Raw genomic sequence first — 25,166 nt, 5'->3', positions numbered from 1 at the left:
ATCGGTACTAAATGTTTGTGGGTTTTTGTTTTATTTTTCATTTTTCCTTTATATTTGTGTTATCAATTTAATTTAGGATTGTTTTACGTTATAATGAGTTGTTATACTTGATATGGATATGGATATGGCATATATATATATATATATATATATATATATATATATATATACTTGATCACTTAGCTAGGATCCATCTAGTTCAAACTAATTTGCGGTTTCTTTCATAAATGATATATATATATAATAACTCATCATCATCATCATCACATATTAATATAGAAATAAACTCTTGCATCATATCATCACCAACAACAGTATATATATATACTAGCTAGCTAAAAATCATCGTAATCGTCATTAATTACCACTATTTATCATCAGTCATTACGACTATCTAATTAATCACCACCAACACTAGCTTAAAGAAGAAACATTCACTTGTTACAGAAGCAAAAATATCATCGAGTTTAACATGGTCATGATAGTATAAGCGTTTAGAAGCAAATCACTATTTGAGATTAATTAAGTTCAGGACGAGAATACGAACATGAGAGGACAAGTACTAAGAGCATGAACTAGCTAAATCACTAGTGCTGCTCCCTCTCAGGTAAAATAGTATAGAACATGTATAGCTCTCCTGATTCATCATACTGGAGCATGCAGATGAATCTGTCTCCTAATCGTGGGTTGCGCTTCTCCTTGCTGCCCCCTAGTACTTCTCTGCGATTGTTAACAATTTTGCTCCAATCTTTCACTATTAAGCATTCATCGCTTTCAGAAATCCTGAATGCACTCATGTGCAATGTAGGATATCTTGGTCGTAAGCTAACCATTGACATGCGACCTTTTGTCTCGATCCACTGAGGCACAACTGTCATCGGGAGTCCCTGTTGAAGAACATCGTAAAATTAATATACTTAGCAATGAAAGTTTAGCTTCAAAACTAATGTATGCAAAAGATGCACTAAGGACAAATAGTAAAAATCTTACCATCTTTCCATTATAAATGTGACCGTAGTTCAATACGATCACTATTGGTCGCACGTTTTGAGTACTAACATTTCTAAGTGCAGGAAGAAAATTTGTCTTGACAGTATGAAGATCCTCAAGCCATGAAACATAATGACTTATCTCCTCACAGTTTAGTTCAGCCCCGGGACAGTAGTAGATCCTGTCTACCAAGCGCCGAACATGTTTGCTTGAACCGAAATAAGCTGACAATAGAAATTAGTTGTCAACTATTTTTGAATAAACAATATCAAAAACATAAACATGGTTGAGAAAAACTCACATAATGGTAGAACTGGAGGCGTCTGCACATCGACCCAGATGTCTCTATTACCTTCAATATCATCTTCCGGATGAATATCAAATGTGATAACCATATCAGGCTCAAATGCATAAGCCTTGCATAGTGCTTGCCAAGTTTTGCATTCAAAATGGGTGTATGTGTCTGCATTGTATAATTTGACGTTGAAAGTATACCCATACTCGGTCTTCAAGTAAACTCTCTTTACCTCCATATCATTCATCGCACTGAAACCTATCTTATCCAAGACAAAAATTCGAGCATGGCAGGGGATGCGCTAGTAGAATAGTGAAAATTTAAAATTATAAGTTCGAGCAAATGAAGCATAAGTCATGCTTTATTACGAAAAAATACTTGCCGCTGTGACTTACTGTATCCACTTCGAATGTCTCATCCAGCTTGATGATGAAGCGCCTATTATCAACAAGGAAATTTCTGTCGCACAGGCCGCGTTGGTCTTCACAGTGTTCGCACATAATGAAATCTTTTTCATCGTCAGACGACATTTCCTATGTTCATATAGGTGAAACATTAAACACTTACTATCTAACATTAATTAATATCTAACTAATTCTAATATTCATCTAACATTTGACATTAATATCTAACATATATTTCTATCTAATTCATCTAACGCTTGACATTAATCTAACATTTATATAAACTAAAAAAATATATAAAAAAATTAAAAAAAGAAAAAATAAACTAGTTAAGTTCTATATATAGGTGAAACATTACTAGTTCTATTATTTCAACTAATTCAACTAGTTCTATTAATTCAACAAGTTCTATTAATTAATTCAACTAAGCATTTACTAAAAATAAACTAGTTATATTAATTCAACTAGTTCAAATCTCATATACCTAATTAATATTTAACTTTTCTATCTAATTCATATCTAACATTTGACATTCATCTAATTAACAATTTGACATGCATTAATCTAAAAAACAGAAAACAGAAAATAAGTAAAAAAAATTGTGTGTGTGTGTGTGTACGTATGAGCGGGGCGGCGGCGTACGGGCGGCGGCGCAATGGGGGCGGGGACGGCCGGGGCGCCGCGCGCGACGACAGGGACGGGGACGGCCGGGCGCGCGCGACGACGGGGGCGGGGACCGCCGGGGCGCACCCGACGCAGGGGACGGCCGGGGCGCGACGACGGCGACGGGGACGGGGCGCGCGGCGACGAAGACGGAACAGGAACTAACTGAAATTTTTCATAAGTGTTGTTAGATATTAATGTCAAATATATGTTAGAATTAGTTAGTTATTGTGGGCCTGAAATTGCACGCCCGTGATCTAACAGGCCCACAGGGCAACGCCCCAAATTTTTTGATATAGTTTTTTTTCTTTTCTGCTTTATTTTTTTTTTCTATTTATTTCTGAGTAGTTTAAATGGTGCATACTAAATGCACAAAAAGTCTGGAGTTGTAATAAGTTTAAAAAATGAAATGTCTTTGTAACAGATGAGTTTAATTTCGTCAGAAACCCGAATACTTCGAAAGAGATTGTCCAGTTTGTAAACGAAGTGCATCCAGTTTTTGCCGTAACCCCCTCTACTTTTTTGAACATGCTATGTGGGTGAAATGATGATACCATGCCAAGTTTCAACTTTTTCAGAGTTCATTCGTAGTGCTTTTCAATTTCCAGGTCATTTAGTTCTCAAAACAAATCATTAAATGCATGAAAAATAACAAATGAAGACAGAAATGGTTGAAAGTTGATGGCGTCGCTTTGAATGGTGCATACTGAACGCAAAAAATATAAGAGCATTTAGATCATGATCTTATATTTCTTTACAGTCTGAATTGTCAATATGATCTTATACATCAAAAATACTTTGATCATCAATAATCTTTTTGTGTACAATCTGAATTGTCAATATGAGTCCTCAACGATTTATAAACCGGTGAAGACTCATATTGCGGCCACAAATTCTACACATAGAGTTCAATGAAGACCAAGTGCTTGTGATAGTTTGAAAATAAACATATTTAAGGTGGTAAAAGCCTTGTCAGGGGAGCAAGGTGGGACTAAAAACAGCTTGCCATAACCTCATTAGTACCGGTTCGTGGTATGAACCGGCACTAAATGGTGATGGTGGAGCCATAGTCTGACCGCAGGCTGCCACAACCTCTTTACTACCGGTTCGTGGCATGAACTGGTACTAAAGGTTCGCCACGAACCGGTACTATTGATCGCCGCCACGAACCGGTACTATTGATCGCATTAGTGCCGGTTTTTTTACAAACCGGCACTAATGTGCTTCACATTTGACCCTTTTTCTACTAGTGATATTGGACCCGACTATGGTAATGTCATTGCAATAATAACTAATGAAAATATCTCGTAGGGAGTTTAGTGCACACAGGTGCGCTTTAATTCATTCTTGCCTCACCTCTTCGTACAAAATAAACATTATTGTTTGACCCTAACGTGGAGCACCTCAAAATTAAAGATGATCGGAGGCATATCCTCATTCCGGTTCATGCGAATATGAATCAAATAAAGCCAGATGTGAGAATAAGATAATATAAATGTCTTTTTAGGGGAAATATGTGAATGTTGAATGGGAATTCATGAAATCGAGTTATCAACCTGTGCGCCTGCATAGGTTAATAGTTATTACAAAAGATAACCAATAGGTTTTTTGTGCATCTTGAACCAATATGTTGAATGAGATGTTGTGACATTGACCTACGTATTACAATTTTTTTAACATAGTACAATCGCAAGTACTCACATACACAAAGGAACATCGCCGAAAAGTCTGAAATAAATCGGAGAAAATGCAAACACCAATGGCGAGTCATCTAGGACTTAACCATCTGTGCTACGCTCAATTAGCTTCTATGTATTACACATTGATGTAAAATTAAAAATAAATTATGGTTTATATGGACACACAACAGAGAAATAAGAGAAGAAAAATTATAAAACATGTAGTTTTAGGTAATCAGACTTTGCACACTTGCTCTGCAGGTTAAAGAAAATTAAAGCACTCTTGAAAACTTTTTTGAAGGGAGTTGTCTTATTTTGTCAAGTCTTACAAAAGAAACAAAAGATAAAAGAGGTATTACAAAGTCCATTGCTACATCGCCTGTTCACCACCCATGTTGAGACATAAATATCCTGATAATAACTCGAACTTATTGATACCCGTTTGTTGTAACATTGAATAAGCCCATAGCAAATTGATCAAGTTTATAGATTATTAATTCCAAGTTTGTTTTAAAAAAGTGTCCAATTGATCAATTTATAAAGTTTGGTATACTCAACTTGTATTTCGCTCATTTCAACTTGGTTAGCTTTTACACGAAGGGTGAAGGAGCTTCTGGCGGTGTCAGTTGCCATGTTTCTATCACCACATCTTTGTTTATATTAGGCGATCGAGGGTAAACCTATGGAATTGGAGTTCCCAAATAAGGTACATATGCACAACCTCCGTCGGCCAGTTCTAGAGCTATAAAGTCAGAAGAGCCACCGAACCAGCCGCCCAACTCGTGCTTAGAATATTGTGAGAAGAGCAAGGGCGTTGACAAGTTCATAGGCAGGCAAGTCAACTTCCGGCCTTACACAACCGTACAAGTGACGGTGTACGACAAGTAGGCCCAGTGAACGAGACATGGATGGAGCACCTAGAATCAAATATATACTATCTGTATCCTACCTTTACACGAACTGGTATCGAACATATATATTGTGCTGCATTGCCGGCTTGTTTGTGCAATGGAGCGATCAACGCCCCGAACAATGGCGCCAACACGGTGGCTACTGCTTATCTGCCTCGCCGGTGCGGCGGGTGGGGTACTCCAAGCTCGCGCCCAGCCTGACAGCAACGGTATTTTCTAATATTGATCCCATGTTCACAACACAATTTTACATTCTCTTACATTTCTTCCTGCGGAAAATTTTCATTTTCTTTTGCAACGTATGGATCGTAGGCATGCACAGTCGAACTGTGTACATGTTGTGTCTGTGCGTGATTGAAGGATTGATCGCATGTTGTTTGCACTGAAGGGTTCATAAGCATAGACTGCGGCCTTCGAGGCAAGACGAGCTACTTGGAAGACACCACCAAAATCCCCTATACTCCGGATGCCGGCTTCACTGACACCGGCACCAACCACAACATCTCGGCCGAGTATTTAACCCCGTCAACCGGCAGGAGCTGGCACAATCTGCGAAGCTTCGCCACTGGCCCGCGCAATTGCTACACGCTCCTCTCTCTCACGTCCGGACTCAAGTACCTTGTCCGAGCCAGGTTCATGTATGGAAACTACGACGGCCTTGACAGGCCGCCCGGGGGCCGGAAGGGATGATGTCCACAGAGGTTATTGTTGTGGTGCCGGACGACTTCTTGCAGGTCTGCCTGGTGAACACAGGCGCCGGGACGCCCTTCATCTCTAGCCTGAAGCTGAGGCTGCTGCACAGGACACTCTACCCGCAGGCAACCACGGCGCAGGGCCTCGTCCTCTCGTCCAGGCTCAACTTCGGCCCAACCAGCGAAAACAATGTCATCAGGTGAATCAGATACCAAGCAAAGTTTTTCTCCGGTTTTTGCCTCCCAAGCATATGTTCCCGGGTGAACAACAAATTTGAGAAACCAGTAACAAAAATCGAAACAATATAAAGGTTGTGGGAAATAAATATGTTCATGTCTTCTATCTGCGACTCTGCGTACAAATTGTAATGAAGAAAAGACGTATTTTGTGATCTGGAGAAAAAGGAAAAATAATCTTTCTTTTTTTTTGGACGCCGCTAACTGCCACACGTGTGGGCGTTAAGAAATCTGCCCACACGTTCTGTGTGGTGCCTAAGAGGATCAGCTCACACGTCTGTGTGTGGGCAAAACAACTAGCGCCCACACGCTTCTTTTTTTCCTTCCGGTCCCTCTTACACGCGTGCGTGTGGGCGAAATAGATAACGCCCACACGCCCGGTACGTCAGGCCTCGTACCTCGTGGTCCTGCACGCCTCACGTGACACTTTACCACGCACCCCGCAGTTGCCATGGGCCGGACCCTCGTCCATGTTCGTTTAAGTGCAGTTGCTATGTCGCTGAACTACGGTTGCCATATCGGACAACTACAGTTGCCATGTTTGCTCAACTGCAGTTGCCATCTCAGGTAAAAAAAATTCCAGATTACCATTTTTTGGACAACTACAGTTGGTGCCATGTGTGGTCTGGTCTACTGCAGTTGCCATGATTTCAAAACTTTAGGAGTTGCCACCTACTAACACTAGGCAGTTGCCATGTAGCGCTACAAAAAAAGGCATGGCAACAAACATGTTCGGGTAAAAGAGAGAGTTGCCATGTGCTCACAAGCACGCTGGGGCAGTTGTCATTTAAAAAGAAAGTTGCCATCTGCTTACGTGCACGCTAGGGCAGTTTGCCATGTACCATATAAAACATATGGCAACTGACATGTTCGGATAAAAAAAAGAGAGAGTTGCCATCTGCTTGCAATCACACTAGGGCAGTTGCCATGTACACTGCAAAACGCATGGCAACTGGCAGTTGGGTGTGGGATAGGAGGCGGGCGTGTGGGCGAGATGGCAAACGCCCACACACCAACCCTGTGCGTGACTGAAAACTGGTGTGTGGGCGAACTGCTAAACGCCCACTGTCGGTGTCAAAACCGGCGGATCTCGGGTAGGGGGTCCCGAACTTTGCGTCTAGGCCGGATGGTAACAGGAGACAAGGGACGCGATGTTTTTACCCAGGTTCGGGCCCTCTCGATGGAGGTAAAACCCTACTCCTGCTTGATTAATATTGATGATATGGGTAGTACAAGAGTAGATCTACCACGAGATCAAAGAGGCTAAACCCTAGAAGCTAGCCTATGGTATGATTGTTGTATATGATCCTCTATCGACTAGCCTGGCCTAGGTTTATATAATGCACCAGAGGCCTAGGATAACAAGAGTCCTAGCCGAATACGCCGGTGGGGAGAAGTCCTTGTCTTGATCGCCAAGTCTTTGTGGAATCTTCCTTGTATGCGGCAACTGTCCGAACTGGCCCATGAGTATACGGCCATGGGGGTCCTCGGCCCAATCTAATAGATCGGGAGACGACGTGGTGAGTACCCCCTAGTCCAGGACACCGTCAGTAGCCCCCTGAACCGGTCTTCAAGTTAGGGACACTCCTCGATTCTTCCGAACCATTCTTCATCTTCGGTCGTCGGTCTTGAAAACTGGTTCAACAAATCTTCTTTTCTTCGATCTTGAGGATCGCCGAAATGCATTCGACGAGTTTACACGTCGGGTATCCGAGGAGCCCCTTTAAGTTTCCGGCCTTTATCAATGCCTTGTTTATCTTTATGCCACACCTCGGGTTTGAAGTTGTTCCCGGGAGGCAGTGTCCTCTTGCGTCTGAGCTCCAACGCCGGACTGCATTCGAGGTATCTTTTGCAGCCGAGCACCAACGCCGGACCGCTTCCCAGCTCTAATGCCGGAATGTATCCGAGCTCCAACGCCGGACTATGTATCCGAGCTCCAACGTCGGACTGTATCCGAGCTCCAACGCCGGATTATATCCGAGGTGTCGTAAATCACCTTGGTTCAAAGAAGTTTGAAGGAGTTTAGCCGAGCTTAATGCCGGAAATGCCCTCTATGGAACCAGCCACTAGCGCCCGAGCTTTATGCCGGACTGCTTCCGAGGTGGTGCACCACCCCGAATGTGGGCCGATTTTTGTCAATATTTTTGATTGGTGCAATTTATTCTCTGCCGAGATATATAGTCAGTAGCCCTCACTACAAGAAACTTGTTAATTCGTGACGGATTTGCGATGAAAATTTCAGAATCTGTCATGGATGGTCTGGTCCAGCCCCGCAAGCCCGTCTAAAGCCCGCCCAACCGTCCCGCATATAAAAGGCTAACCCTAACGCACTCCTCCTCGGCCCCCTCCTCTCTTCCTCCTCCACGCAGCCCCCTCCCGATTCCCCATCGCCGCCACTCACCAGATCTTCCCATCCCTCCACCCACAGCTCGCCGTCGGCCCTCCCCCTCCCTCCTCTCACCTCGCACCTCCGGCAGATGTCAGATCCTTCGCATCCCCCACCCATCCATCACTCTGGCAACCTAACTCTCTCTCTCATGCCACCCCTCGCGCCGCGACCAACACCCATTGATTGCGGCGACGTCCGCCACCGTATAGCACACTGACGAGCTATTCTCCAACCTCGCCCTCCTCCAGTCCAGTTGGATCTGCCACTACCTGTCTCCGGTGCCTGCCCACGACCCCTAGCCCATGGCTAGGGTTTCGGTTGCGGCACCACGTCCATCACCGGGGCATCTCCGGTGGCTCCTCTCCGTCGGACAGCGCGCCCCATCGCGCCTCTCCACCTCCTGGATTGCGTCCCCTAGCTCGGTGCGCTTGTGCGCGTTGGGCTGGACGGCGGCGACCTCGACCTCCTCTACCGCCTCTCCGGCGTGGCTGTGCATACTGTGGCGACCTACTCTGCCGCGCTACGGTGGTGGCCGACCTGTAGTGCGACCACTGCAACACCAATGAACTTCTTCAGCCTTCCTCCTCTATGGCATCCTCTGCTTATTTTATTTCATCCAATATACACTTGTGACAGATCACTTTAGATTCCTGATCTATATTCAGCATAGGTTAAGGCTTGCATTTTCACTTAGATTGCATAGTGATTGTTGACAGATATATATCTCACGAATTCTGTAAGTTCGAACATTGCATGATTGGGCAGAGGACATCAGGGCATGTGGAGCCGGTATTTCATTTTAGTTGGCACATTTCAAGGACTAGTAATTTTTTGTCTGATGCAAAGATGGAAAATATGTTCTGTTTATTATTATCCAAAGGATGGTCAGTGTTGCACAGCTTTTGGGTTTCTAATGTTAGTTCATTATAATTCCAAGTAATAAATTTTTGAATAGATACTTGTTACTTTATGCAAGACAAACTTCAAGTATATCATGAAGAAAGGGAAAGTAATGTGCAGCTAGCCATTGAACATTGTTCCTTCTTAGTTCAGTTAGTATGCATTTGAATCAATTCTTTAAGACTCCAGATAGTAAATTATACATTTGGGAAGGTATAGTACTTTCAGAATTTGGTTCAGTTGAGACAACATTTGCATTTCAGTAATAATGAAATGAAACTGCACATCCAGTTGTCACATTAATATCTTTGCTTTGCACATTGTATTCTGTACATCTCCCACCTGATCGAAGTTGATGCCATAGTCCTCGAGCAGAACATGGTGAGCATGATACCCTCCCATTCTTTCGCTTGTTGTATTCTTGATGTGAATTATTCTAGCTGTACATTTGAGCTATTCAAGTTGTGTACTGTTGTGAGTTCAAGGTGTGGATTGTTGTGTGGTATCTGTAAAATTCTAACTGTACATATATTTTCGTGTGCATAAAATCTGCATTGGACCATGTCCCTGATATCATGCATTGCATCCATACTCTACTAGAGTTGCCATCTCTTGGTGTTCATGGGTTCTGATTCTGCTTGTATCAAATAACGATTAATTAATTGTTTTTCCCATGTAATAAAATAATGTGTAGTTCTCGTGCAAGCTGATGAATGTTCATGAATAGAAGTAACATGGATGATAGATTAGCTTTTCTACCTGTCCTTGAATATAAGCGAAGCATGATCAATTCAAGCTGCGCTTTCCTAACTATTAGTTCACTATTTATCAATTATTTTCTTGTTTCATAGTTCACTACAGTACATTATTCTTTGTTAATATTTTGCATGCCATTTGAAGTTCACTTAGCAAGTAAGTATTGCTTAGTACTGTATGTGTTGGTGCTTTGAGATGAACTTGCAGCATAGACATCGAGTTAGATGAAAAATCCTTTGGTGCCGAATTTGATTCAAACATTGAGTTAATATTGTCCAGAACATTACATATTTTTAGTTGAACTTAGCCTATGTTTATGCCCAGTTTGTGTTAATTATCTTGAAGTTAGTCTCTGTTACTTGTTTACTGTCATTCTTAGTTGTTAAGGAATGTGTGCTACAATGTATATGCTGGCAGAATTTTCTTTACATAATTTTCAGCTGATTGCTTGTATAGAAAATTATCCTCCCTTATTCTTTTGTGTTTCTAATTGACTCTTTAAGTTTTGTATTAATATGGTTGCAAACAACGCTAATGCAAGTACATCATCATCCAGCTGTACCATTGTTTCTCTAGCATGCTAATCTTTGTATGATTACTTCTGCTTTGTTCAAATAGGTGACTTTTCAATATTGTTGTATAAATAATGCTTCTGTTTCCATGATTCCTTGAAATGAACTTCATTACTGCCTTGATGTCTAATTTAGTGACTACCTAACTTCTTCATGTAGTCATATAAATAATCCTTTTGTTTTCCATTCTTCTTTGGGTTTGCAAGCTAACAGTTTAATTAATGTTCAGTTATTTTGCTTACTACAGCAGAGGTGATGGATTTCGTACTACCGTACTTCCGGAAATGCGTGTACACAGAATTGCAATCTGAAGTAGTGATGGAAGTGAAAATTGTGTGCTTTTATTTAAGATTACTAATAGTAGATGTTATATTGTTTTTTGCTTCCGATTTAGGACAGTTTGTTCGGCTACATAGTTCAATTGTTCAGTGTTATTACTTGCATACTCAACATCTACTGTCTCAATTCTTCATCACTTCTCATATTGAACTTTGGATCATTTAATTGCCTAAAATGTTCTTTCCTTTTGTGTGTTTTTATTTTCCATTACATGCAGGAATAACCTTATTGACAGAAACTAGCTTTAATTGATGAAAAAAGTATAGTATTACATTTTTCCATGTTTTATTGACTATGAACTACATTGCATTGTATGTGATCATCTATTCTGATATACAAGTCCTGTCATGCGCATATAAACTTGATTTTGTTGACCTACTTATGAATATGAAATGATCTGTTTGTCCTTTGTTTTAAAATGATGTTGACCTTTTTATGTTTGGATGATAAAATGTCACATTTATAGAACAATTTATTGAACTTGTAACTAGTCAGCTTTTTTCCACGTGCGTTGCCCACAATTACGTGGTACCTTAATATAGTAGTGGTGTGTCCAGAAAATCAAATAATATTATTACTCTCTGGATTCATTTTGGAGCTGGCTTTTTTAACTTCTTATAATTATAATTTTGTATTTGTTTTGATTCTATGCAGATTGGCGTGTAATCCGTCTTACCGGAGTTCGTAGTTTGTTAGCAGGAATTATTTGGGTCTGGAGAGCTGCCTTCAAGCGGTGGTGTAGCTAGTGTTGGACATTGAAATTAGCGAGTAGTGCATTTCCAAAAATGCTTATAGCGCCTTCTAGATATGCTTATGATGTTCTAATATTAAGCTTTGTTATTTTTTTTCAAATCAGGCTTGATAGTTGGAACACTGTATTGTCATGTAAACAATTGCTATTTTTTGAATGAATATAATTTGGGTTTCCTATTGTAAATTGTACAACCTGGACAAAAAAGGGGCTAATCGGTTGGGACTAAAAAAACAGGTGGGCTAATAGCAGGATGAAGATAAAATTGTCCACCAAAAATATTGGGCCAATTGGGCTGGTTACAACATGGGCCATGCTATCCTCCACGTCAGATCCACGTAGACGCATGTTGCAGCCATGTCATGTAAATCGGTGACGGTCTGTTCCGTCACAGCCTAGTTTGGGCTTGGCGGGCTTGGGGCAGATCCATGACGGCCAAGGACCGTCATGGAAGGCACGATGTCAAATTATGACGCGATATACATGACGGATTTCGGATCCGTCAAGGATGGGCACACATGACAGTTTTTGCCTGATCTGTGACAGACTAGGACCGTCATGTATTAACAAGTTTCTTGTAGTGCCTCAAGGTGGGTATCGGTCTAAAACCCGAGATGCACATGAAGGATGACATAAGACCGCTGATCACAGTAGCCGCTGAGACTCAGGTCGATTTGCAAAATCGGCCTGAGGATCAAGTCCAAACTTGGCAGAATACTTCGGGACACTAAAAGCGGCGTGCTCAGTCCTCGAGACTTAGGTTGGGTGCGGCCGACCAACCCGAGGATCAAAATCTCCTCGGAAACTATATTGCACATAGAATTTTCTGTATTGGACAAGCAATGCAGTAGCCCTCGAGACACTGGTCGGGTGGTAACACCAGATCAGGGGATCAATGTGCCCTTTTAATATTTGTAAATAATAAGCCCGAAGCCCAGTAGCCCCCGAGCCTTAATGCGGGCACGGGTGGCCGAATTAAGGATCAATATCCATAGTAAAATCACAAATTATGTGTAATGACTCTATGTATCCAAGTACTTTACGTCATTAATGCTCGTATCCGCATTGTACAAAACTTTGTTGACCGACCATCGGCTTCCACATCCTCGGCCAGTAGCCGAGGAGTGTTTGTCCTACTTTATAAAGCCTTTATGAGGGCAAAGATTTACAACAAACAAGGCAATCTGGCCATACGGTTTTATAAACAAAGGTACGCAGAGAGTTATATTACTATTTAACAGAAGAAATGTCTTCCAAAGAAAATAGTCCCGCTATCGGTTCCTTTCTTTGGGTTGTCATGCTAAGCATGATCATAAAACCTCAGCTCCAATGTAAGAGCAAAATATCGAGGATTTAGTTTGGGAAGCTAGTTAATAGCCCCCGGTAGTGTTCGGCGACGGTCGAGGTCAAGCCGTAAACACTTCGGCCAATGTTATGAACGGCCTATTATTTAACATAGTCATCGGATCGCTGACCAGTTTACGCTTATTGTGACAGACAGTTTTCGGCTTTCTCCACTGAGGTGCTTAACCATGTGAGTTGGAAGCACAATCTCAGTGGTTCTCCCTTTGCATGCCTAGCCGAACAAAACGGAACGTAGGAAGCAAGTGCAGGAGCCGGGCAACCCAACTATTGACCGAAGACACAATTCAAAACCAATGCATATATAGCAATATCTGAGAATGTTTTTGCCGAATCCCTAAAAGGTGTCCGGCGTTGCACTACGAGACTAATGCTGGAAAAGCACAAATAGTTTAAAAGTGCCAAAAAGCTTGGAAAACCAAGGAACGTCAATAAAAACATGACGTCCGAACAATATCAAGTGTTCGGTGCCAATCCAAAAATTGGTCTTAGAAAAGAGAAGTGCTTCTGTCGTGCTTTCACATGATACATCCTATCTCAAGACTTCGAGCGGGTCAGCCTACGGCTTCAACCTCCTATCCCGAGGGCGGAGTACTTCTCATCAAGTTTAGCAAACTAAACTCTAGCGGCTTTGAGAGAGAAATTAGGCTCCCCGACTAGTGACCGCACACTCGTGCCAAAAAAAGGAGTGATAAATAATAATAAAACTTTGCAATGACTAAGAAGAAGAACACTTATCATAAAACGGCTCAAATAAACTTAAGAGCCCCCAAGTGACTTGGGTAGGAGAATGATTGCATGTACCGAAGTACTTATATCATATCTATGTTCAACCGAACTTTAAACGCGTCTTAACCGACCGTCGGCTTCTCCCTCTTCGGTCAAGGACCGAAAAGTGTTATGTACTCCATCGGTCGAGAATATCGATGGTGTTTCCAATAACCAGGCAATTAGGCCATAAGGCTGTAGCAGACAAAGCGCGCTCAGGGAACTTATGCTATATTACTGCTAAGTGTAAGAAGCATCTTCGAAGAAAATAGTACCCCCACCGATACCTTTCTTCGGTGCTCATTGTTATTATGAGACTTGTGCGATAGATTTTTTGTACTCATGAGTTCCATTGTGTGCCGACCATCATTAAAAACTATAAGAGCGCTAGCTTTCGGCTTCACCCAGTCTGAGGTCCGGCTCGGGTGAGCCGATCGTGACAATCGCAGAGGTGCTCCCTTTACTCCCTAGCCGAACAATCGGGAACGTAGGGGTAAACACAGGAGCGAGGCAACCCAGCTTGCAAATCGCTTAAGTCAATATGGTGCATATTGTGGCGTAATACACGAACAAGGAACGAAGCCGTACAAGTATAATCATATGCAACAGGAAAAGCTTCATAAAGGAAGCCCCCAAGTAAACGGGGTATTTGAATTTGTCCGTCACAATCAAAGTTTGGACAAGGAAATTTTTTACAAACAACTTTTTTTCCAAAAAAGTATAATGCTAGGTCGAACCGAACACAAGTTAAAAATTAAAACTTTGAGCATGAAAGCGACTTAGCTGGTTAATGTGTTCGGCATTGATGACGCGGTCCGAGCTTGATGCGGGACAAGGTTCCATCCCCCAAGCCGGTCCCGAGGTGGCGGAGCGGAGAGCTCGACATGCCGAAGAGGTGACATAGCACGGTCAATGCAGACCGGCAGAGTGACGACGAAGTCCCCGGATCATTTTCCTGCGCACAAAAAATAGTGCAAACCGGAGATAATAGTAATAATAATAATTAAAAAAATCATTGCATAATAAATAATTTATGCAAAGTGAGAAATAAAAGAAATGTGGCCTGGCGCCGAAGTCAATGTCGATGCAGGGCGTCGGCGTGATGCGGTAAAGGCGTGGCAAAGCCTGAATTCGCAGGTCGGTCCGAGATCCGGATGCGGCGTTCGCCGGACTATGTACGAAAACTGACCGAACCACCATGCGACTGTCGTGAATGCGGCCACCATTTGATAGCCCTGTGTACATATGATGGACAAATCAGAGTAATAATTCCTTAGGAAAAATGAACCCCAACAAGCAAAAAATATTAGGGATTGATAGCACCTGGTTTATTTGTTGTAGCAATCCGAAGGAAGGTGATTCCCAAAATTGGGACTCGCTCCACACACCCATTGCCTGATGGGCGATAAAACGACGGCATGGCAATGCTGGTAAAGGTTGACTCGCCGAGGCAAAGCCCTCGGCCCAGCTAACGTGACGGAGCTGGTCGGCTAGTGACGCCGAAGTGTCCGGAGTAGGTTCATGAAGAGATGGCGAAGCCCCCGGTCCAGCCGAGATGTCGAAGCCTCGACGTCAGCCGATGAGTCGAAGTAGGTCGGCATGATGGACACCAGCTTAAAGAAGCAGTAGTGCGGCGCTGCCGATGCAGATCGTGACGTGGTCGATGCCGGCTTGATGAAGTGACCGTGCGGCGATGCCGGTATGCCCGCTCCGTGTAATCCGTGGGGCGGCGATGTTGGTGATGATTTATCCTTCGCGATGCCGAACTCTTGTTCGGCTTGCCGAGATGATGATCGAAGAAATTGAGCTCGGCTCAATAAAGCGGCGACGTGTGTAGCGTAGGTCGACAGCCGTGGAGTAATATTGCCGGACTGGTTTGACACCAGCGTGATGGTGAAGATTACCTCGAAGGAGGCTTAAAATTTTATGGGTACGTGTTCAAAAACAACGCACAATACCATAGAAGAAAATTCCTTAAAAAAGGTTGTCCAATATCACGTTCATAAAGAAACATGAATTCGGGTCGGATCCGTATTCGCGCAGAAAACAGATCCGAAAATCGGTCCACTCATCGGAAGTTTCCCGGAGTTTTAACCGTTGGATCGAGCTGAAATTTGGAGGGGTGGTAGACATGGGATTTCCGCAGCCGATCAACGGTTGGATCTTTCAAAGGACGTTCGAGCTAGAAGCTGGACACCACGCCCTAAACTCATCCAGATTCCCGTCCAGATTTGACAGGGTTCCTGTATATCGTAGATTGTCGGAGATTCCTCCATCGAAACTCGACGAAATTTTGCATGATTGTTTTAGACTCAATTACGCACAATTCCACCAAAGCGATCGTCAAAGCGATACTCGAGGAGGTGATGGCAGCAGATACGAGTTCGCTGTCCATGAAAACAGCACGGTCGCTTGAGGGCAATGTTGACGTGGAGCCCCCGAGCTCCATGGATGATTCCTCCGTGATCTTGATAGAGATCGGAGCTGATGTTTGATGAAGGACCTCGTCCGAACATGGTGATCCGAACACGGGGCGTAATTCTTGGTCGAACCAAGGTGACCAGTCGAGCTGGTGATGAAGATGCCGAAGTCGCAGTTGATCTGCAGGCGAGCCATCGATCCTTTTGTCGATCACACAGCGGAACTCTTAATGAAAGCAGCAATGTCGGTGTCAAAACCAGCGGATCTCGGGTAGGGGGTCCCGAACTGTGCGTCTAGGCCGGATGGTAACAGGAGACAAGGGACGCGATGTTTTTACCCAGGTTCGGGCCCTCTCGATGGAGGTAAAACCCTACTCCTGCTTGATTAATATTGATGATATGGGTAGTACAAGAGTAGATCTACCACGAGATCAAAGAGGCTAAACCCTAGAAGCTAGCCTATGGTATGATTGTTGTATATGATCCTCTATCGACTAGCCTGGCCTAGGATTATATAATGCACCAGAGGCCTAGGATAACAAGAGTCCTAGCCGAATACGCCGGTGGGGAGAAGTCCTTGTCTTGATCGCCAAGTCTGTGGAATCTTCCTTGTATGCGGCAACTGTCCGAACTGGCCCATGAGTATACGGCCATGGGGGTCCTCGGCCCAATCTAATAGATCGGGAGACGACGTGGTGAGTACCCCCTAGCCCAGGACACCGTCACCCACACACCGGTCCCTCCGTGTGATAAAGCGGATGTGTGGGCGACCTCTCACACACACCACACACGCGAGTTGTCCTACGTGGCATATAAAATCAGCTAATTCGTGCCAAGATTCGTGCAAAAGTTACTGGACAGTGATGGAGGCGTGTGGGTGAGTTGGTCAACGCCCACACATGTGGTCGTTAACATTTCCGTTTTCTTTTTTGCCTAGATCAAAATATGCCATCTCTTCCAAAAAAATCGCATGCAGTTAAGGCACAACATGTTTGTTGTAACAAAATAGAAAATTATTGATTTTTTTCTTTCGAATTTCCTATCCACCCAGGGTATGTGGACTAGCTTGGCCTCCATTTTGAACATCCATTGTTTTCCTCTAAGTTTTCATTTCTTCAATGGCACTAACCCTACGTGACACAATTGATCAGGTATCCGGACAACCCACACGATAGAATATGGGTCCCTCAGGTCAACTCGGCAACCTGGACCGAGATAACAACGACGAACACGGTGCAACACGAAGAAGGCGACTTGTTCGAAGTGCCGACTGCGGTGATGCAGAAGGCAATCATGCCGCGCCGGAATGCGTCCAACGGCATAGAGTTCTCCTGGGATCCCGTGGCGCAGTCGAACGACCCATCGCCGGGGTACATCGCCATCATGCACTTCTCCGAGCTGCAGCTCCTCACAAGCAACAACGTGCGCGAATTCTTCGTCAGCATCAACGGCGAGCCATGGCACCCAAACGGCTTCACGCCCAAGTACCTCTATGGCAGCGCCACTTACAATAGCTTGCCCTCTCGGAAGAGCCAGTACAACATCTCCATCATCGCCGCACCCAACTCAACACTGCCACCTGTACTCAACGCTCTTGAGGTGTTCTCCGTCATCCCTACTACCATCATCGGCACAGACTCCAGGGATGGTATGTGCATTCTGTATAGACACGTATAAAATATGTACATGGCCACAATAGTGCACGCCTAAAAAGCAAATTAAATCACATTTTTTCTAAAATTATTGTCAAACCTGATCAACATCGTCTCAAAGTTTTTTGATCGACATCTAACCAGCCTCCTCTCAAGTCACTCCATATATAACATTATACTAGTACTGACTTAAAATTGCAGTTACAATAAAGCTAGAGTGCAGTTTTTAAGTAGTATGTAAGTTTTCATATGTTTTAAGGCAACGGAGAATTGGCAAATGTGAACCAAACAATTGGTGTTACTAACTGCAGTGTCTGCCATGGCTGCGATCAAGACAAAGTATAAGGTGATGAAGAACTGGATGGGTGACCCATGCGTTCCTAATAATATGGTATGGGATACGTTGACTTGTGACTATGCCAATGCAAGCCCTCCAAGGGTCAGAAGCATGTAAGTAGTTCATATCTGCATGGAATATATATTTATGTTAGGGACAATTATAATTAGAAATGTCAAAATAACATGATGGTTTCATTGCTACCGTGGAGTAAAGTTGATCACTTAATGTTTTCTTTATGTAGAAACATGTCCTCCAATCGTCTCAGTGGTGATATATCCTCTTCTTTTGCAAGCCTCGAGAACATCCAATACTTGTACGTATAGAGTACTTCTGGATCTATTTTGGCCTCTTTTATAGTTGATGGCTTGGTGAAAAAAATGCTAACAAAAAGGACCATGTTTCATATCTTGCAGGAATCTGTCAAATAATAATTTGATAGGCTCAATCCCATATGCTCTTTCACAGTTAAAATCACTGACAGTTCTGTAAGTCAGATAACTTTTATCAAAATTTACCCATTCATGTGACTGCTTTGAGCAATGTAAATAGCCTTTTTTCCTATAGAGATTTGTCAGGTAACCAGCTCAGTGGATCAATGCCCTCTGGACTTCTCAAAAGAGTTCAAGATGGCTCCCTGAATTTAAGGTATTTTTTTATTGATTTTAATTCCCATATCTGACATGATACTTGATCAATTTATCTATGCTTCTTCGTTTCATGTCTTCCTAGATATGACAACAATCCAGACCTCTGCGCCAATGGTGATTCATGCCAGCCAGCTAAAATAAAGAGCAAGCTGACCATCAAAATTGTTGTCCCTGTAATTGTGGTTGTGGTGGTAGCAATGGCACTAATCTTTTACTTTCTGAGGCGAAAAAAACAAGGTGAGGTTTTGGCATTAAAACACCAATTGTCTACTTTTCTTCACAAAAAATAGATACCTAAGATTTACCTTAGGTTCAACTTTCTTATGTGTAACCAAATTAACTGAAAATATCAATATTGTACACAATAGATATGTTGTTATTACATATTTCAGGATAAATCTTTCGATATTGACTTACTATTTTAGATGTTGACACATTTTCATGAAAGCTTAGTCAAACTTAAGAGATGCTGACATCAAACAAAACTTGGGGGGGGGGGCGTCTGTTTTGTTATTCTTTTTTGGGGTTAGGTGGGGGGGGGGCTTCCCGAGGAGTAATATTTTCCCCAATGGATCTGTGGACACTACTAATGTTAGTTGTGCTATTCTACACATAGGTTCGATGAACAACTCCGTGAAGCCACAAAATGATCCGATGGCGAGCTATGCATCAGGAAGCGATGTCTACGGGGACGGCTCGCTGCGACTTGAGAGTCGTCGGTTCACATATGAAGAGCTCAAGATGATAACGAACAACTTCCAGCGAGTACTCGGTCGAGGAGGGTTCGGGTACGTCTATGATGGTTTCCTAGAAGATGGCACTCAGGTGGCAGTGAAATTGCGCTCTCAGTCTTCCAATCAAGGCGTTAAGGAGTTCCTCGCGGAGGTAAAAACTTCTTTCTTGGGCCACAATTGATGTTTATGGGTTGAAATGTTTTGTCAGCAAATTTAGGATTGGAAGGTGATAACTTAGAAACATTTATCCAGGCTCATATTTTGACCCGGATTCACCACAAGAATCTTGTCTCCATGATTGGTTACTGCAATGACGGGGAGTACATGGCACTTGTCTATGAGTACATGTCAGAAGGGACCCTGCAAGACCATATTGAAGGTATAGAGGTTCTTAGTCATTTCTTTCCGATTTCACTGTCTCTTAAGTAGTTTAAACTGAGAAAATTGCAATCTGATTGTAGGAAGAAAAAACATCGAGGGATGTTTACCCTGGAGACGGAGACTCCGAATTGCACTTGAATCTGCGCAAGGTGCACCCTTCAATATTTTGAGTTCGTTGTTCCCGAACCTTTTATGTTTCTAGAAACTTGGGCACTAGCTGGTATGTTGATGTGCGGAATTAGAGTATCTGCATAAGGGATGCAACCCACCCTTGATTCATAGGGATGTGAAGGCCACAAACATCCTCTTAAACACGAAGCTGGAGGCTAGGATTGCCAACTTCGGACTGTCCAAGGCCTTCAATAGTGAGAGTGACACCTATGTGTCCACAAACACACTTGTGGGCATGCCGGGATATGTCGATCCTGAGTACCAAGCGACGATGCAGCCAACAGCCAAGAGCGATGTGTATAGCTTTGGTGTTGTCCTTTTGGAGTTGATTACAGGGAAGCCAGCCATACCGCGGGAGGCAGAGCCAACTAGCATCATCCAGTGGGCAAGAAAACGGATGGCACTAGGCAACATTGAAAGTGTGGTTGATGCGCGCATGCGTGGAATATACGATGTTAACAGTGTGTGGAAGGTGGCAGATATCGCACTAAAGTGCACCTCGTATGCGTTGACGCAACGACCCACAATGACAGATGTTGTGGCACAGCTACAGGAGTGCATCGAGCTCGAGGAGGGCCATGCCAGTGGAGACGTGAATGTCGAATTACACACCACTGGTAGCGGGGGCAACCCGAATCTGAGTTATGGTTCTTATGGAGGTGACCAGTCCGCTGATATAAGCCAGAGCAGCACCGCATTTGACATGGAAGAAAATGCTAAGAGGGTACTTGCAATGTCCATGGGTCCTGTTGCACGTTAATGACCGTTATGTTTTGTAACAGTCTAGCATGAATACAAACTTCAATGCACACACCCTATTTTTTGTAAAAAAAAAAGGTATTTTCATCCATGTACCTATATAAATAAATAAATCGCCACTTCGTCTCTCGAACATCACATCATCACCTCGAGCCCGGTCTTCCTTGACGCCCATGCGCGCCACAGGCCACTCAAGGTCCTATATAGAAGGACGGTGGTCTCGATCGGGCTCTGGGGAACATCTAGTGTGCTACCGCGAGACGACCGAGGCTCCAAAGTACGAGCGGAGGTACCACTGCTCCCTGCTAGCCTTGTGCAACGGGTCTCCTCCTGCTCTGGAATAAAGTTCTCTTTGTCAACGTGACGTGGTCGTCCACGGCCAAGCGTCACCTCTTGTGCAATACCACACAATTGCAGTAGAGCACCCTCCATAGCTTTTCAAGCTTCTCGTCGCCAACGGGTCACTCAATGGGTTCTTGGGTTACCATTTTTTAGGGGTAAGCCAACTTTATTAATAAAAAACCATAACTAGTGAGATACAATTTGTGTCATTTGGTTGGCCAAATCAAACATGACAACCCGGAGCTAAAGTAAGAGAAATCTAGCTAAGCTGTGCGTGTCAACATTGACCGCACGACCCTCAAACGCAAAGATATAGTTAAGAGAAGTTGCTCTGGTTTTTATCTCATGGATGGGTTCTTGGGTTACCTGTCCGTGAACCTTTGGGTGCTAGGTGCGCAGCGAGCTGATGATGCCAGACTCGTTGTCAGCCCAGCTAGTTCAACCTTGTAATCGCACGTCGATGGCCAACAGCCCAGCAAGGGAGCAATGGACCCGGAGAGAAAATGACACCTTGTCCTAGTGTAAAATCACACATGATTTACATCTGAAAACAAGGTGTCACACACTATACTATACACCAAATTACCAAGAAGACAATTTTGCACCTGGTGTCCTGTGCACCCAGAAAGCTGAATGTGAGTACGCCCCTACGGCGAGGGGTGCTCCTAGTTGGCGCCTTATGCACCAGTTATGGATATTGGTGCTCACGTCCTTCTGCTCATGGGCCGGTCCAATTCAATCTCTTGAGCGTGGGCTCAGTTCCTGGATTGATCGCTAAAAAAAGGGTTCCTGGTTCGTTTATATTTTATTTTCTAGTTCGGTCGGTTCCTAGTTGACCGGCCGTTGTTCACCAATGGTCAGGGCCCACATTGATCATTGACTATCCAGAAAAGTTAATGAAGGAAATATGCCCTAAGGCAATAATAAAGTTATTATTTTATTTCCTATATCATGATAAATGTTTATTATCCATGCTAGAATTGTATTAACCGAAACATAATATTGTGTGAATACATAGACAAACTAAACGTCACTAGTATGCCTCTACTTGACTAGCTCGTTAATCAAAGATGGTTATGTTTCCTAACCATATACATGTGTTGTCATTTGATTAACGGGATCACATCATTAGGAGAATGATGTGATTGACATGACCTATTCCATTAGCTTAGCACCGATCGTTTAGTATGTTGCTATTGCTTTCTTCATGACTTATACATGTTCCTGTGACTATGAGATTATGCAACCCCCGTTTACCGGAGAAACCTTTGTGTGCTACCAAACGTCACAACGTAACTGGGTGATTATAAAGGTACTCTACAGGTGTCTCCAAAGGTACATGTTGGGTTGGCATATTTCGAGATTAGGATTTGTCACTCCGATTGTCGGAGAGGTATCTCTGGGCCCTCTCGGTAATACACATCACTTAAGCCTTGCAGCATTGTAAACTAATGAGTTAGTTACGGGATGATGTATTACGGAACGAGTAAAGAGACTTGCCGGTAACGAGATTGAACTAGGTATTGAGATACTGACGATCGAATCTCGGGCAAGTAACATACCGATGACAAAGGGAACAACGTATGTTGTTATGCGGTCTGACCGATAAAGATCTTCGTAGAATATGTAGGAGCCAATATGAGCATCCAGGTTCCGCTATTGGTTATTGACCGGAGACGTGTCTCGGTCATGTATACATGTTCTCGAACCCGTAGGGTCCGCACGCTTAACTTTACGATGAGAGTTCCATTATGAGTTTATATATTTTGATGTACCGAATGTTGTTTGGAGTCCCGGATTTGATCATGGACATAACGAGGAGTCTCGAAATGGTCGAGACATAAAGATTGATATATTGGAAGCCTATGTTTGGACATCAGAAGTGTTTCGGGTGAAATCGGCATTTTACCGGAGTACCGGGAGGTTACCGAAACCCCCCGGTAACCTAATGGGCCTTACTGGGCCTAGTGGAGGAAGAGGAGAGGAGGCCAAGGGGCAGCCGCGTGCCCCCCCCCCAAGTCCGAATTGGACAAGGAGAGGGGCGGCGCCCCCTTTCCTTTCCCCTCTCTCTCTCTCCTTCCCCCCCCCCAAGTCCTAGTCCAACATGGAAAATAGGGGAGTCCTACTCCCGGTAGGAGTAGGACTCCTCCTGGCGCGCCCCTTGCCTGGCCGCACCTCCTCCCCCTTGCTCCTTTATATACGGGGGCAGGGGGCACCTCTAGACACACAAGTTGATCTTGATCCTCTTAGCCGTGTGTGGTGCCCCCCTCCACCATAATCCTCGATAATATTGTAGTGGTGCTTAGGCGAAGCCCCTGCGACGGTAGAACATCAAGATCGTCACCACGCCATCGTGCTGACGGAACTCTTCCCCGACACTTTGCTGGATCGGAGTCGGGGATCGTCATCGAGCTGAACGTGTGCTAGACTCGGAGGTGCCGTAGTTTCGGTGCTTGATCGGTCGGGCCGTGAAGACGTACGACTACATCAACCGCGTTGTGCTAACGCTTCCGCTTTCCGGTCTACGAGGGTACGTGGACAACACTCTCCCCTCTCGTTGCTATGCATCACCATGATCTTACGTGTGCGTAGAATTTTTGAAATTACTACGTTCCCAACAGTGGCATCCGAGCCTAGGTTTTATGTGTTGATGTTATATGCACGAGTAGAACACAAGTGAGTTGTGGGCGATATAAGTCATACTACTTACCAGCATGTCATACTTTGGTTCGGCGGTATTGTTGGATGAAGCGGCCCGGACCGACATTACGCGTACGCTTATGCGAGACTGGTTCTACCGACGTGCTTTGCACATAGGTGGCTGGCGGGTGTCAGTTTCTCCAACTTTAGTTGAATCGAGTGTGGCTACGCCCGGTCCTTGTGAAGGTTAAAACAACACCAACTTGACAAACTATCATTGTGGTTTTGATGCGTAGGTAAGATTGGTTCTTGCTTAAGCCCGTAGCAGCCACGTAAAACTTGTAACAACAAAGTAGAGGACGTCTAACTTGTTTTTGCAGGGTATGTTGTGATGTGATATTGTCAAGACATGATGCTAAATTTTATTGTAGGAGATGATCATGTTTTGTAACCAAGTTATCGGCAACTGGCAGGAGCCATATGGTTGTCGCTTTATTGTATGCAATGCAATCGCCCTGTAATGCTTTACTTTATCACTAAGCGGTAGCGATAGTCGTAGAAGCATAAGATTGGCGAGACGACAACGATGCTACGATGGAGATCAAGGTGTCGCGCCGGTGACGATGGTGATCATGACGATGCTTCGGAGATGGAGATCACAAGCACAAGATGATGATGGCCATATCATATCACTTATATTGATTGCATGTGATGTTTATCTTTTATGCATCTTATCTTGCTTTGATTGACGGTAGCATTATAAGATGATCTCTCACTAAATTTCAAGATAAAAGTGTTCTCCCTGAGTATGCACCGTTGCCAAAGTTCGTCGTGCCCAGACACCACGTGATGATCGGGTGTGATAAGCTCTACGTCCATCTACAACGGGTGCAAGCCAGTTTTGCACACGCAGAATACTCAGGTTAAACTTGACGAGCCTAGCATATGCAGATATGGCCTCGGAACACTGAGACCGAAAGGTCGAGCGTGAATCATATAGTAGATATGATCAACATAGCGATGTTCACCATTGAAAACTACTCCATTTCACGTGATGATCGGTTATGGATCACGTTTAGAAGATTAGAGGGATGTCTTTCTAAGTGGGAGTTCTTAAGTAATATGATTAATTGAACTTAAATTTATCATGAACTTAGTACCTGATAGTATCTTGCTTGTTTATGTTGATTGTAGATAGATGGCCCGTGCTGTTGTTCCGTTGAATTTTAATGCGTTCCTTGAGAAAGCAAAGTTGAAAGATGATGGTAGCAATTACACGGACTGGGTCCGTAACTTGAGGATTATCCTCATTGCTGCACAGAAGAGTTACGTCCTGGAAGCACCGCTAGGTGCCAGGCCTGCTGCTGATGCA

At 43.7% G+C, this 25,166-nt stretch overlaps 1 pseudogene; it reads left to right on the top strand.

Moving 5' to 3' along the window:
* The first annotated feature begins 5,018 nt into the window (after positions 1–5,018).
* Positions 5,019–20,813, top strand: LOC125524251 (annotated as a pseudogene).
* The last annotated feature ends 4,353 nt before the right edge of the window (positions 20,814–25,166 follow it).

Source organism: Triticum urartu, chromosome 7 (assembly GCF_003073215.2).
Source record: "Triticum urartu cultivar G1812 chromosome 7, Tu2.1, whole genome shotgun sequence".
NCBI classification, from domain to species: domain Eukaryota; kingdom Viridiplantae; phylum Streptophyta; class Magnoliopsida; order Poales; family Poaceae; genus Triticum; species Triticum urartu.
Note: the sequence above shows the minus strand (reverse complement) of the source record. Positions and strands in the feature narration are given on the sequence as shown.